Source organism: Lepisosteus platostomus, unplaced genomic scaffold (assembly GCF_059453375.1).
Source record: "Lepisosteus platostomus isolate fLepPlt1 unplaced genomic scaffold, fLepPlt1.hap1 Scaffold_63_H1, whole genome shotgun sequence".
Classification (NCBI taxonomy): Eukaryota; Metazoa; Chordata; class Actinopteri; order Semionotiformes; family Lepisosteidae; genus Lepisosteus; species Lepisosteus platostomus.
The window spans coordinates 1-14,726 of NW_028291678.1; the positions used below are offsets into that span (position 1 = coordinate 1).

A 14,726-nucleotide genomic window follows, 5' to 3' on the forward strand; every position below is an offset into this window, starting at 1 on the left:
GCCACACTGTGCCGGAAACGACGCACTCTGGGAAGCCACTATGCAAAGCGAGGTCCCAAGATCCCCTGCGGCCGGACACTTCCCACCCCCCAAAGAAAAGAGCGCCAATCAGACGGCCGGAGACCGAGGACTCGCGGAGCAGACTGCCACAATCGCCATAACAAGACCGATTGCGAGCGTTTTTGTTTTCTCTCTTTGACCAGCCAGGCTGCGCCCCACCCGAAGGCAGGGAAGCACAAAAATTGCATGGAAATCATTCATGCTCCTCTCCACGGAAATCTTTAGTAAAAGGCGAAAGATTTGTACGAGATGAAGAGAAACCAGAGTGCGTGGCTGCACAGCTGCAGGAGCCCAGTCCGCCTTCAAAGCCTCTGCGCTGCCGGTCATGGTTGGCAATACACCTGGCCTTACAAACGAGCCAGTGGGGCCCGTTCAGCTCCGGGCTCATCGCCTGCGGCTCTCAGCTTGCGGCCGTGCCCAATCCGTGCGATAAGTCGGAAAACACCCAGCCACACTGTGCCGGAAACGACGCACTCTGGGAAGCCGCTATGCAAAGCGAGGTCCCAAGATCCCCTGCGGCCGGACACTTCCCGCCCCCCAAAGAAAAGAGCGCCAATCAGACAGCCGGAGACCGAGGACTCGCGGAGCAGACGGCCACAATTGCCATAACAAGAGTGATTGCGAACGTTTTTGTTTTCTCTCTTTGACCAGCCAGGCTGCGCCCCACCCGAAGGCAGGGAAGCACAAAAATTGCATGGAACTTATTCATGCTCCTCTCCACGGAAATCTTTAATAAAAGGCGAAAGATTTGTACGAGATGAAGAGAAACCAGAGTGCGTGGCTGCACAGCTGCAGGAGCCCAGACCGCCTTCAAAGCCTCTGCGCTGCCGGTCGTGGTTGGCAATGCACCTGGCCTTACAAACTAGCCAGTGGGGCCCGTTCAGCCCCGGGCTCATCGCCTGCGGCTCTCGGCTTGTGGGCGTGCCCAATCCGTGCGATAACTCGGAAAACACCCGGCCACACTGTGTCGGAAACAACGCACTGTAAGGCACCTTGAAGCGTGCACCCCCAACATTCTTCTTTGCACATCTGTGAAAGGTAAACTCTTGAGCAAACTCTGAACCAGCTCTAAGGAAACTAATCCGATTAGACGTTACTTTGACTCATCCTTTAAGGGACCCTTGATAATTGGAGAAATCAATGATTTCGAATGAATTCTGTATGCGTCAAAAGACAGCTATACACAGAAAACATGCAGGACACTGCTCATGATGTTTCCCGAGCCGAAACACAGTGCGTTTTTCCAAGCCATCTGACAAAGCCCGCCCACTGAAAACTGCAGCAGATCGTGTAAAGACGTTCAACTTTGTAACTACTGCACGCACAGGAAGCAGAATAAATTCCTCTTTTCAAACTGTCAAAGGTTTGCTTTGCGAACTCTGCAGGACATCGCAAAATCTCTTTTGAACGGGGACAAACGATTTCTTATGGGGCGCAGTAAGTACAGACGTTTAAAAAGCTCCACTCATGCCGACGATGCAGCATGAAGAAGCGCAACCTAACGTTTGACAGACAAAAGCCGGGCGCCGCTACGAGCAATATGAAATCAAACTGACAGCACACGGCGTTTCGCGCTGACTCAAAAGTGATCTCGACAGACGCTGTTCTCTGCATAACACTGAAAGAGCTAAAGAGCGTTTCTGTTGAGACGTAACCCAGTGGGCAAAAGATGTATAATATACGTCTATTAAACGCATACCTTAGACGTCTAAATGTGGTCTGCAATTCGTCTAGAATGAAATTCTAATATACGTCTATTGTTATACGTCAATTATACGTCTATGATTAGATGTTCATTATACGTAAATGGTTGGAGTTCTATTATACGGATAAATTTAGAGGACTATTATACATATATGGTAGGAGTTCCGGATAACTTTAGAGGACTATTCTACGTATATGGTTGGAGGTCTATTATACGGATAACTTTAGAGGTCTATTATACGGATAACTTTAGAGGTCTATTATATGTATATGGTTAGAGGTCTATTATACGGATAACTTTAGAGGTCTATTATACGTATATGGGTAGAGGTCTATTATACATCAAAGTTAGGTTTTACAGGTGTAGAAACTAGTAAATCAACCCAATGATTTGGTTTAGAAATTTATTCTGAAAATACACATTCACACCTGAAAAATATGTATTTCAAATTATACATTGTATACAATCAATCAACAATCAACATATGGGCAATAATCATAAAAAACACAACTAGTCTTAAACTTCAGCTACAAATTCTGGTAATATGGCAATATACAGTATAGTAACGGCAAACACAAACTAATTACATTAACACACTAACTCAAAACCACATTTTGATTCAAATATACATTTTAAAATGTACAACTTCTATATTTCCAAGAAAAAAAATATTACAATGGAAGTTAAGACGATTTTTGTCCACTATTTGCAAACCCTGTGTAATTGTCCTAACAGTTAGAACCAAAAACCTAGTATTTTCAGTGTCCAGATCTCCTGGCCCCCTGCCTTGCATATGCATTCTTCAAGTAACACATTGCGTGCTCCTTTATTTCTTTTTCTGCTGATTTAGGGCGGGACTTCAGCACCGCAGCTAGGAGAAAATTATATAATATTACTTCCCAAATTAATGATGATTAATATCTTCTTTAGTATAATCTAAAAAATGAACGGTTTACTAAGCTCAAAGCTGAAATAAATGTATAAAATTTGGCTTGCATCATAGAAGTTGAGCAATAAAGTCTGTCCTAATTAAAGAGTACCCAAAGTTTGAAAGTACAACATAGAATAAGAATAGAGAAACGGCAAAACGATTTAGTGTCATCTTCCCCATTCACACCATTCCCCATTTCGAATGAATTCTGTATGCGTTAAAAGACAGCTATACACAGAAAACATGCAGGACACTGCTCACGATGTTTGCCGAGCCGAAACACAGTGCGTTTTTCCAAGCCATTTGACAACGCCCGCCCACTGAAAACTGCAGCAGATCGTGTAAAGACGTTCAACTTTGTAACTACTGCACGCACAGGAAGCAGAATAAATTCCTCTTTTCAAACTGTCAAAGGTTTGCTTTGCGAACGCTGCAGGACATCGCACAACCTCTTTTGAACGGGGACAAACGATTTCTTATGGGGCGCAGTAAGTACAGACGTTTAAAAAGCTCCACTATTTTTATGTGCCATTTTTTGCTTATTCACTTACTATTTTAATCAAAATAATATTAAGAAAGATCTGTATGTATTCAGATAGTATTATTATTGTTCATACTTACTCGTCAAAAGAGGATTGCTGAGATATTTGCGGATATACTTCTACGTTTGAAAAACGTGTCCAAAATGGTGACCAACGAATACTAGCAATGCATTGTGGTATATAACCGGAAAATATGCTGGGTTCGATATTTTCTCAACGTATGCGTTTATTAATGTTGTCGATATTATGGTTGAAATTTAACATTGATAATACATCGCGGCTATGTGCCCCCTGCTATGAGCTGATGTGCAATTTTAACGCATGCAGTTAGTAAGGATCGGTCACTGTTGTATGGTATTATATACAGTATAATGACATTATGGAATAGGATGGGGACAGGCCTGGCATCACGGGGGGAGGGAGGAATGTCGCCCCTTCAGTTTTGGGCAAAAAGATGTACCTAACTTACCTAGGAGTATACGGCACTCTGCACAGTGTACGAAGTAATTTTCGCAGTAATTAATTTATTATATTTACTATATTTATTATACACGTGTAAATTAATTACTGCGAAAATAATTTACTTCGTACACTGTGCAGAGTGCCGTATACTCCTAGTTGCGGCACACACGATACATACAGTAAAAAGCCTCAGGCACTGTGTTAGATGTGTTTTCGACGTTATATATGCGTTTATTAATGTCGTCGATTTTACGGTTGCAATTCGACTTTGATTATACGTCGAGGCGACGTATATATACGTATAGCCGTATTTTCGCCGTGAATATACGTATATTCGACGAATCAGTGCCCACTGGGTAAACTCTTCAGCAAACTCTGAACCAGCTCTAAGGAAACTAATCCGATTAGACGTTACTTTGACTCATCTTTTTACGCTAGGGTTAGGGTTAGCATTCCCACACTACTTAGACACTTTGTTTACGCTCAGTGCTTGATTTTCGGAACTTCAGGATGAGTGGGAATTTTCTCCTATCTGTCAATTCTGTTTTGTTTTGGAGACTCTTGGCTGCCTATGTTGTACAGTGCAGCGTGAAGGAAACATTTTCCAAAACTGTCAGCTCAAAAGTTGTAAGAAAACCTCTCCAGCTGCTTTAACTCTCTTCATTTTTGTCATTTAATGTGACACTCGATGTATAACTGGAGCCTCACATATGCAAATGGTGAGGCTCCAGTTCGACACCCAGTTCAATACCACTTTACAGTAAATGACAAAAGCATGGCAGACTGTGCCGGACCGGCAGATTACTTCCGCTTATTTTTACCACATTAAACAATGGAAATCCAACCACTTGCATTTGTGACACTTGATTTTGGCTGCACCTAAGACACTCTTAAATCTTCAAACACATTTCTCTTCTCCCGCAACACTCTTGTCTGTCGGCGCTATGTGGCAGCGTTGCATGACAACCCATCTCACCACGGAAAGGAACCTAACAGCTTTGGTAAGAGAGGAGAAAAGGACCTGGCCCGTACGCGGCTCAAACCCGCAACCTTGGCGTTACTAGCACCACCATCTAACCAACTGAGCTAACCGACCTCACAACAGTGGTCCTCTCTGTGCTGCAAAAAATCAAGCTCAGGGAATTTCTTTTGCCCTCCTTTGAATAGAAAGCCGTGTAATTCAGTGTACGGGCTTTCTCGTGCAGTTTCATAGTTCTTGTAACCCAAATCCTACACTGGCCTGAAGTGCCCCCCCATTTCACAGCATTTTTCAGCTGATTTAAAATGTACCTAAAGGAGAAGCATTATTGAAGACCATCAATTACCAAGAGCTTTTGTCAAAGGTTTTGGTGGTCATTTTTAATGACCACAGAGCACTATGACCTCGGTTTTACATCTCATCCAAAAGACAGCGCCCTTTTTCCAACACAGCTTCTCCGTCACTATATTGGGACATTGGGACCCGTACAGACCTCAGAGTGAGCGCCCATTAACACCACTTCCAGCTGGAAGCTTTGTTTTTCCCTGTAGCTCACCCTCATCCTGGTACTGACCTGGCTCACACCTGCTTAGCTTCAGTGGGTTTTCAGTTGCGAGTTGCAAAAGTTGGGATACAAGTGTAGCGGCAATGCTTGTTAATAAGACAGAATTAAGCGTTGGTATGCTGTCCTAAATGAAGCCCCATCTCACCGGTGCAGCCACAGAGAAAGTATTCATGCAGACTGATTTAAGTTGTTTTCTTTTGATAGGGAACAGCTCCCAGACAGGGATGCACTTAGCTAAGCCTGGCTATCATGATCAATGGTCATCCATTGGCGCCTATCTGTCTAGGGAGTGCTGAATGGACATCTGGACTGCATTCTTAAGTGTCAAGAGTAAGTGACTTATATCTCACCTTGACCAACCAATCAGGGACTGGCAGGGCGTGGTAATACCACGTGGGTCTCCAATGCCCGCCAAACTCTCAACCAATCAGCACACATCTGTGTCTTGGTCAAAAAGGGAGCGCAAGCTCAGATCGGGGCTCTCCTTGGCCATTTTCGCGCATCCTCAGAGACAATCACGTGACAACTGCTGTTGTCTGCATAGGGACTTGGACTTTGTTCTAAGCGCGAGGCCAAGCATCCCGTACGTACTCAGAATTCTACTAACGTGAATGCTCCGTTTGATCAACGGCAGCCTACAGTTGGACCCTCGTCGACAACCTGAATAGCTTATTCAGAAGCAGCGCTGGACCGGGAACGAACCAGTTTCTTCCCAGGCAAAAGAGTGACTTGTGAGGACTCGCGGTCACACTCTGTGCATAGAGACTTTCTACTAGCCAGCCGGACTGCTGGTAGATCCCCTCGGAGCAACGACTGCCCTGCGCGCCGCAGTCAGATTCCTCCGCCCGTCCTACTCCGAGCTGCACCTTGACTGGTTGGCTGGTAGCCAGAGGACGCCGACACAACGCCCATTGGACAACCGCTGGAACAGAGGCTGCAACAGAGCTTGTCAGCTGGTTTGGTGTTCGTGCCGGGAAATTCCAAATCCATACACAGTGGATAAGTTAACCCCATGTTCTACATTGCGTCTCGAGAATTCAATTGTACCTCAACACAAGTTGTTATCAATTTAATTCATGAGTAATGTATTTACTTCCGAGTTTAGAGTAACAATGGGTAATAACACTGATTAGCGATTTGGTAACCGAACGATATATATTGACATATATTCTCTGTTGTGTATCTCTTTGTGTTTGCATCTCTTCGAGATTATATATCTTGTATATTGATAACCCTCACAGTAAGGTCTGCCGCTCGTATCCAGGCAGACTAGTATATGTTTGGTGCACAATTTATATTAATAAATGTATCTCGTGTATTGAACCCGTGTGTGTGCGTTGTTAGTTGTTCTGGCGATTGATTTTCTAAAAGCCCCAACGAACAACCTCGTGATTACTGCTACAATTAATAAGTGTCTCAGTAAACCCATCAAACCACTACATTTAATGGCGTCCCTGGGTGGGCGAGTTTAGAATGAAATGAGACTCAATCGCACAGAATAACTGATGTTGCTGTGAGTTCAAGTTCAGCACAGCACCGTGGCTTTTATACGCGAATACCGGGTGTGCTGATAACTGCGTAAAGAAATCCCCCTGTTTTCTAGCGTTTAGTGTAACGTGTGCTGATTGGAAATCCATCTGCTCGGGTGTTTAGATTCCATACTGTATTTTGGTAAAAGGAAAAAAAGTAATACTCTTAAAGTTTCTCTGACGTAATGACAATGGCTGCTAAAATGTCTGAAGTGGAGTCGCTTATAAGTACTATTTCTAGCGACGACAATCCTGGTTACTGGAGCGGTATCGAAAAGTTGAACTTTGATGATATTGAGAAGCTGCAAGTAGATTTAGTAGCTAAGGTAGCGAACCAGCTTAACACAGGAGGGTCTGTGAACGCAGTTCAGGTCCTATCTAGTTTCGCCTTAAATCTAGCTAAACAGCTGGAACTGTCTTTGTCCGAGCTGACAAAGTTTCAAACGCTTCAGGGAAAGCTAGAAAGATATAAGGCGGAGCGAGTTGAGTTGTTGGATATAATCAGAGAAAAGAGAGTGAAAAGTGAGGAAAGTGAAGACAGACTCAGGGAAGTTTTAGGTAAATTAGATGACCTGTCTGCTAGAGAAACTGCGGCTGAGGTAGCTAGGAGAGACCTAGAAGCGAGCTTGAAAGAAAAAGAAAAAGAAATTGAGAGTTTAAATGAGCTCAGCCAGGAAAGGCAAAAGGAGTTAGATGCTGCTGTACTGGAAGCAAAACAGGCTAGATCCCACTTACATGCCAGCCCACCTAGCAGCCCGGAGCACTCACCCAGGAGGTTTCTCCCGGCCAGGGTCTGTGGTCGGATCGGCATGGGGGAGATCGCCGAGTCCTGCGCGAGACGCAAGGGCGATTCAATTCAGGCATAGACCCCCTGCTCCTGATCACGGCCGTCTCCCTGCCCACGGAGAAACTGTAAAAATTAACCTCCACTCCCTGAGGCAGTTAGCCAAAGATGTAGAAAGGTTTGACCCGACAGTGTCAGGGAATAATGTGGAGACCTACATTGATGAGCTGAGATATACTTTGCAGTTTATGCCCGAAGCGTCCGAACAGGAAAAGGCTATGTTAGTAAGGAAAACTACCAGCCGAGCGGTCCACGAGTGGATGTCTAGACAAGGACCTGAGGTCTGTAATAGCTTTGAGGAGCTGTGTCAGGCAATGATCGGAGAATTTTCGGCTTTTATAGATCCCATATCTGCCGTGGCCACAGCGCACCATATTAAGCACGAAAAAGCTGAAGCCCCTCGCGACTATTACCCCTATTATATAATATTTTACTATTATATAACTTGTAAAATATTACCCCCGGTCCATTCTCTTCCAAAAGTGAGAAACACCTGTTTTCTACATTTTGTCTGTTTTAAAACCATATCTCTTTAAACCAAACCAAGAGTTTGTCTTTTGCACTGATATTCTGATTCATTTCAATTTCAAAGAAAAAAAAAACATTATCTTCCAAAGCATCATAAAATTGTCCATTCTTCCAGACTCTACTTCTCTCTTGTAGTAGTACAGCAGACCTTTCCAGGTGAGCAGATCACAGAGTCCGAAATATGCTTCCTCCATCAAGCAAAGTACCTGAACATGACTCGGTCTTCATAAAAGCGCCCCTGTAATAAAGAAATTAAATCCAAAATCAAGAGGGCAGTTGCCTACTGAAGTTCAAGAAGTCATCAATTTTAACCTAGCAACACATTAAAGGCTGCATCTATACAAGTACGATTCTAGAAATGCTCACCAGATTACGTTTTAAGAAAGAACTGCGCCTCAGGTTCCGCCGAGATCTTAACTCGGATGGCAGGATTCAGAGTCCGGAGTGCGGACTGATGGCGCACGGAGGGTCCACATACTGTGGATCCTTCAGTTTTCTTCCACGTGTTTAAACCGCCAGCGTGTGGCTCTCCTGTCCCCGTGACCTCATTGCTCTGCTCTCGCCTCTGTGCAGCCGAGCCCGACTCATGGTAAAGTGGAAAAAAATATGCCCTCAACGTGGGATTTACTCTGGATCGAGGATAGATGTCACCTTTTTATCGTTGAACAGGATGTATGTGATGTGGCGACTAGGTTCAATTTTGTATCCTTTTAAAAGATTAAGGACTGGGGTGAGCGGGATTTATCACCCTTTCAGCTAAGAACCCGACGTGAGCACCGTTTAAGCTGCATAGACTCGGTCGTTTAACTCTTCTCCATTAGCAGGGTTAAGGTTAAAGAAAAATAACATTGCTGACTTCTTTTTTTTTTGCCAGCCGCGAGCGCTGATTAGCGAGGTTTGTATTTCATGTTTTGCAAGTTGCATCCATTTTAAGAAAAACAAGTCGTTCAAGACAGGAAATGAATACTTGCATTTAATTAAGTCTAGGCATATGCGGTTGTCCATAATGACCAGTTCTGTTCGAGAACACAGCACAAAAAAAGGCACCGCTGGGATTCGGACCCAGGATTTCTTGTTTACTAGACAGGCGCTTTAACCAACTAAGCCACGGCGCCCCGGGAGTACTGTTTTTTTGCAGCCACTTGGACACACCACTCAGACACATCTGCATTCGGTGTGTGCTCCGCCTGCTCGCTGAGCAAGTTGCCACCTTTACATACAATAGCAACATCGACACCAAGAGAAAGGATGACAAATGGCTTTTATCTGGAACTTTTCATGTCCAAGGAGCTCAATGTGCTTTCTGTGTACAACAGGGCCACTGAACTCCACACTGGCCACTGAACCACAGCAGTGGCTTGCTGGCTTGACATCTCCCAAGGAAAATGTTGAAATCGCATGTGGAACAGGAAAAGGACCCTCGAGTACGAGGGAAAAAAAAGAAAAAGATCATCTGGAGCGTGCCAACCCGTGTCTGGACAGCCCAGTTTCATTGACGAGGTGGCCGAGTGGTTAAGGCGATGGACTGCTAATCCATTGTGCTCTGCACGCATGGGTTCGAATCCCATCCTCGGCGCTCTCTATGTCTGACATGTGTGCCTGTTAGATGTTGGCCCTCCTTCTGTTTGCTCCAGTACTAGAGCTGTACATTTTCTAGCGGTGGCTGAACATGGTATAGTAGGCTAACGTCGGTATCGAGCAGTGGCAGTAACAGTATTTACGTGCCGCTGCTGCCAAGTGGCTCTGGGTTGAGACCGCATTTTCACTTACTTGCAGCACAAACGGAGAAAGCGATTTTTGACAGTCTCTCGAGAGACTGCGCTAGGTGTTTAGGGATAGACTTTGTCAGTTCCCCCTGGGATGATGGCCTCTCAAATAGTTTGTGATTCCTCTAGACGTTTATACAGTAGAAGCCTGCTTCGTGGCTTAAATCCAAGCTAAGGAAACGAGTTAGAGGTCTGATGCAGAACTGCACTGTATGTGTGAGGAAAGCTGCCCCCTTCTGTTCCATGTCGACCGAACAGAGGACTGTAAAGGATACGACCAAGAAACTTTAGGATGCTGGTTGGAATCCAGCTCCAAAGAAGCCCCTTTGGGTGTTATGTCATGAAAAAGTAAGAACAGAGAATCTCCCTTTGATCAAAAGCGCAACAGAACTGTTTTCCGTGGAGCAGGTTTCAGACCCGTAGACCTGTTTTATTTGTATGGCGTTCGTAAGCGCGCAAAACAAGGACAATTCCTGCGTCTAACACGAATGTAAATGCTTTTGAAAGTGCAGTGTGGTGCAGCTTGTAAAATCCTTGTCCACATTTGTGGTTTGTTGATGTTTTTTTTCTGTCTGCCAAAGTTGCATTTTGACATCCGGACGGTGAGACTTTATCATTTGAACGTGAAGCCAGCCTTAAACCCTCTGAGGCGTGTCTGTCTGCCGGCATGTATCTTGTGAAAGGTATTTTTTTTGTAACGGAGAGCGACTTTAAAAAGGTTTCCGCAGACACCTCGCACTCCGGAGGAGGAATGCGGCGGCGGCGAGCTCGCTGTAGTTGTGGCCGAGTAGTTAAGGCGATGGACTTGAAATCCATTGAGGACTCCCCGCTCAGGTTCGAATCCTGCTGACTACGGCGTCTGCTGCACGTCGCCTTGTGCCTGTGTGGCAAAGGCGAAGTGCCGCTTCTCCTTTCCTGGTACTATAAAAATGCTACATCGCTTGGTCCTGCTTCCATGGAAAGCAGTTCTTCAGGTAATTCTACTCTCTTACCAAAGCTGTTAGGTTCCTTTCCGTGGTGAGATGGGTTGTCATGCAACGCTTCCACATAGTGCCGACAGACAAGTGTGTTGCGGGAGAAGAGAAAAGTGTTAGAAGATTTAAGAGTTTCTTAGGTGGAGCCAAAATCAAGTGTCACAAATGCAAGTGGGAAGATTTCCAATGTTTAATATGGTCAAAATAAGCGGAAGTTATCTGCTGGTCCGGCACAGTTTGCCATGCTTTTGTCATATACTGTAAAGTGGTGTCGAACTGGGTGTCGAACTGGAGCCGCACCATTTGCATATGTGAGGCTCCAGTTATACATCGAGTGTCACATTAAATGACAAAAATGAAGAGAGTTGTAGCAGCTGGAGAGGTTTTCTTACAACTCTTGAGCTGACACAGTTTTGGAAAATGTTTCCTTCACGCTGCACTGTACAACATAGGCAGCCAAGAGTCTCCAAAACAAAACAGAATGGACAGATAGGAGAAAATTCCCACTCGTCCTGAAGTTTCCAAAATCCAGCACTGAGCGTAAACAAAGTGTCTAAGTAGCGTGGTAATGCTAACCCTAACCCTAGCTGGAGTTTGAGCAATCCAGCACTGAGCGTAAAAAGATGAGTCAAAGTTACGTCTAATCGGATTAGTTTCCTTAGAGCTGGTTCAGAGTTTGCTCAAGAGTTTACCTTTCACAGATGCGCAAAGAAGAATGTTGGGGGTGCACGCTTCAAGGCGCCTTACAGCTGTAGGGAGTGATTCGAGACGATTCGTGGCGTGTGCTCGTTCCCATGTACCGTACGCCCCGGGGTGCAGTGCTAGGATGACGTACAATACCACTTGGGCACGTAACGGCGTTATGTGCAGGGTTTTCGTTTGTTCGTTTTGTTTTGCTCTGCTTTGCTTTGTTTTGCTTTCCATCGCGTTGGTAAGAGCGTAAATAAAAATGCGATTCCTGCGTCTACCACTAATGTAAGAGCTATTTCAAGTGCGACGTGGTGCGGCTTTTCAAATGCTTGTGGGCATTTCTCTGTTGTTGATTCTTTTTTTGTGTGTAACAAAGTGGCATTTTCATGTCCGGACGGGGAGACTTTATCATTCCGACATGAAGCCAGCCTTAAACCCTCTGAGGCGTGTCTGTCTGCCGGCACGTATTTTGTCAAAGGTATTATTTTTTTTTAACGGAGAGCGACTTTGAAAAGGTTTCCGCAGCCACGTCGCACTCCGTGTTAGATTAAAGGAGGAATGCGGCGATGGTGAACTCGCTGTAGTCGTGGCCGAGTGGTTAAGGCGATGGACTTGAAATCCGTTGGGGACTCCCCATGCAGGTTCAAATCTTGCCGACTACGGCGTCTGCCGCACGTCTCCTTGTGCCTGCGCGGCAAAGGTGAAGTGCCGCTTCTCCTTCCCTGGTACTATAAAAACACTAAATAGCTTGGCCCCGCTGCCATGGAAATGAGTTCTTCAGATAACCACACATCTTGCGTTCGCACCTCTGGTGTTCTACTTATGCCTTTGAAAACCTAATGAATAAAACTGAAAGAACCGACACAATATGTAGGTGCTCGTAAAGCATGCATTAAAGAACTGTTAACAGCAAGGGTTTCAGTGGGTTAACTGAGGAGAAGGCGTGATCGCTAATTGTTGACTTTTTATTTGGTGTTAGAAACACTCTTACTGTGCATGACGTGCAACAAATTTAGCCACAGAAATTGCATCACGCTTTCATGTATGCTATTGCAGACACCAACGTTGCCTAGATAGAAAACCGAAATAGCCGTGGGTTTGCTTGCTGGTCTGAAGGATCTCTCTTCGAATCTCTATCATTTGTCAATGGAAGTAAAAGGTGCTGCAATCTGATACGTTCAGAATCAAACCCGCAGCTGTTGTTCGACTTTATTTCTTGACTAATTACAACTGAGTGTCGCATGAGCAGTTACGTAAACTTGTCTGATATATTTGAACACAAATGCCGTTCTTCAATTAAAACTAACAGTACATTGTCAGGGACATTCAGTTCTATACAAACAAGAGACAGACAAGAGAACATTTAGTATATAATAGACAGAAAGAGGTTCGAATCCTGCAGACTACGTTGTCCACCTCCTGTCGTTGTGTTTCGGCGCAAGCAAAGAAGCGCGCCTGTTCGGTGTTCCTGGTGGTTTTAAAATGCCAAATTGCTTGTACCCGCTCCCTTGCAAATAAGTTCTTCAGCGTCCGCGAATGGCATTTTACAGCTGGAAGCAGATGTCGACGCTTTTTGCACAGAGCACCAAAAAAGCGTCTTTTTTGAAGGCCCGGGTTCTGAGCATTGGTGGTTCAGTGGTAGAATTCTCGCCTGCCACGCGGGAGGCTCGGCTTTGATTCCCCGCCAATGCAGTGGCTTTTGCAGCTAGCTGCTCCATCACTTGCATCCCCTTGCAACTCGCAACTGAAAACCCACTGAAGCTAAGCAGGTGTGAGCCAGGTCAGTACCCGGATGAGGGTGAGCTACAGGGAAAAACAAAGCTTCCAGCTGGAAGCGGTGTTAATGGTGCCGGCGGTGGGGCGCTCACCCTGAGGTCTGTGCGGGTCCCAATGCCCCAGCATAGTGACGGAGACACTGTGTTGTAAAAGGGCGCTGTCTTTTGGATGAGATGTAAAACCGAGGTCACATCGCTCTGTGGTCATTAAAAATGACCACCAAAACCTTTGACAAAAGCTCTTGGTAATTGATCGTCTTCAATAATGCTTCTCCTTTAGGTACATTTTAAATCAGCTGAAAAATTCTGTGAAATGGGGGGCACTTCAGGCCAGTGTAGGATTTGGGTTACAAGAACCATGAAACTGCATGAGAAAGCCCGTACACTGAATTACACGGCTTTCTATTCAAAGGAGGGCAAAAGAAATTCCCTGAGTTCGATTTTTTGCAGCACAGAGAGAACCACTGTCGTGAGGCCGGTTAGCTGAGTTGGTTAGAGCATGGTGCTAATAACGCCAAAGTCACGGGTTGGTGCCCCTTACTGGCCAGGTCCTTTTCTCCTCTCTTACCAAAGCTGTTAGGTTCCTTTCCGTGGTGAGAGGGGTTGTCATGCAACGCTGCCACATAGTGCCGACAGACAATTAAATGACAAAAATGAAGAGAGTTAAAGCAGCTGGAGAGGTTCTCTTACAACTTTTGAGCTGACACAGTTTTGGAAAATAATTCCTTCACGCTGCAGTGTACCATATAGGCAGCCAAGAGTCTCCAAAACAAAACAGAATTGACAGTCATATAATGTCCATTAACCCCGGTTTTAAACGCAGCATCATGTCTGCCATCATAAGAATATGAGTCCAATATTTTAGAATATAGTCAGAATGACTTCTAACCTTAGCTGTGGTGTCTTTAATCCCTATTGCTCAATGCATGGTGTACGTACTGCATACATGTGTCTTGAGAATGAGGAATGGGCCCCTGAGACAGTCATTTGCCTGTTTCACAAATGATCGTATTTTACTAGAGATTCTGTTTGGGATTCAGATGTGCATTCGGACAGCAATCCCTTTCAAGAAATGATATGTTCTGGATGAGGTCAAAGGTGCTAGAACACTGTATTTAGGATGTGTTTGCAGTGATTGTGTGTCTCCTGCTTCAACGCAGTGATATATAGATGTGCTCCTGTAATTTATTGGTACATGCCCAGGGCAGTAAGTAGTCTGAGGATTTATTTCCAGACGGCATAGAGCAGTGAAGCACTTCTACTTAAATTATTACATTATACACAATTTGAGTTCATTTTAAAAAGTAAAAGGTAATGAAAGGAATGCATTTTCATAAGAAAGATAATACCGATATGCATGTGATAATCTTCCTTAT

At 44.8% G+C, this 14,726-nt stretch overlaps 5 non-coding genes across 5 annotated transcripts; 3 read left to right on the forward strand and 2 right to left on the reverse strand.

Moving 5' to 3' along the window:
- Positions 1–212: 212 nt before the first annotated feature.
- LOC148632183 (U5 spliceosomal RNA) lies at positions 213–329 on the reverse strand. Its single transcript, XR_015934369.1, has one exon. It is a non-coding gene; the product is annotated as a U5 spliceosomal RNA (small nuclear RNA).
- A 391-nt stretch (positions 330–720) lies between these two features.
- Positions 721–837, reverse strand: LOC148632184 (U5 spliceosomal RNA). Its single transcript, XR_015934377.1, has one exon. It is a non-coding gene; the product is annotated as a U5 spliceosomal RNA (small nuclear RNA).
- Positions 838–9,639: 8,802 nt separating this feature from the next.
- Positions 9,640–9,721, forward strand: trnas-gcu (transfer RNA serine (anticodon GCU)). The gene has a single exon. It is a non-coding gene; the product is annotated as a tRNA-Ser (tRNA).
- A 963-nt stretch (positions 9,722–10,684) lies between these two features.
- trnas-uga (transfer RNA serine (anticodon UGA)) lies at positions 10,685–10,766 on the forward strand. Its single transcript has one exon. It is a non-coding gene; the product is annotated as a tRNA-Ser (tRNA).
- Positions 10,767–12,155: 1,389 nt separating this feature from the next.
- trnas-uga (transfer RNA serine (anticodon UGA)) lies at positions 12,156–12,237 on the forward strand. Its single transcript has one exon. It is a non-coding gene; the product is annotated as a tRNA-Ser (tRNA).
- Positions 12,238–14,726: the final 2,489 nt, after the last annotated feature.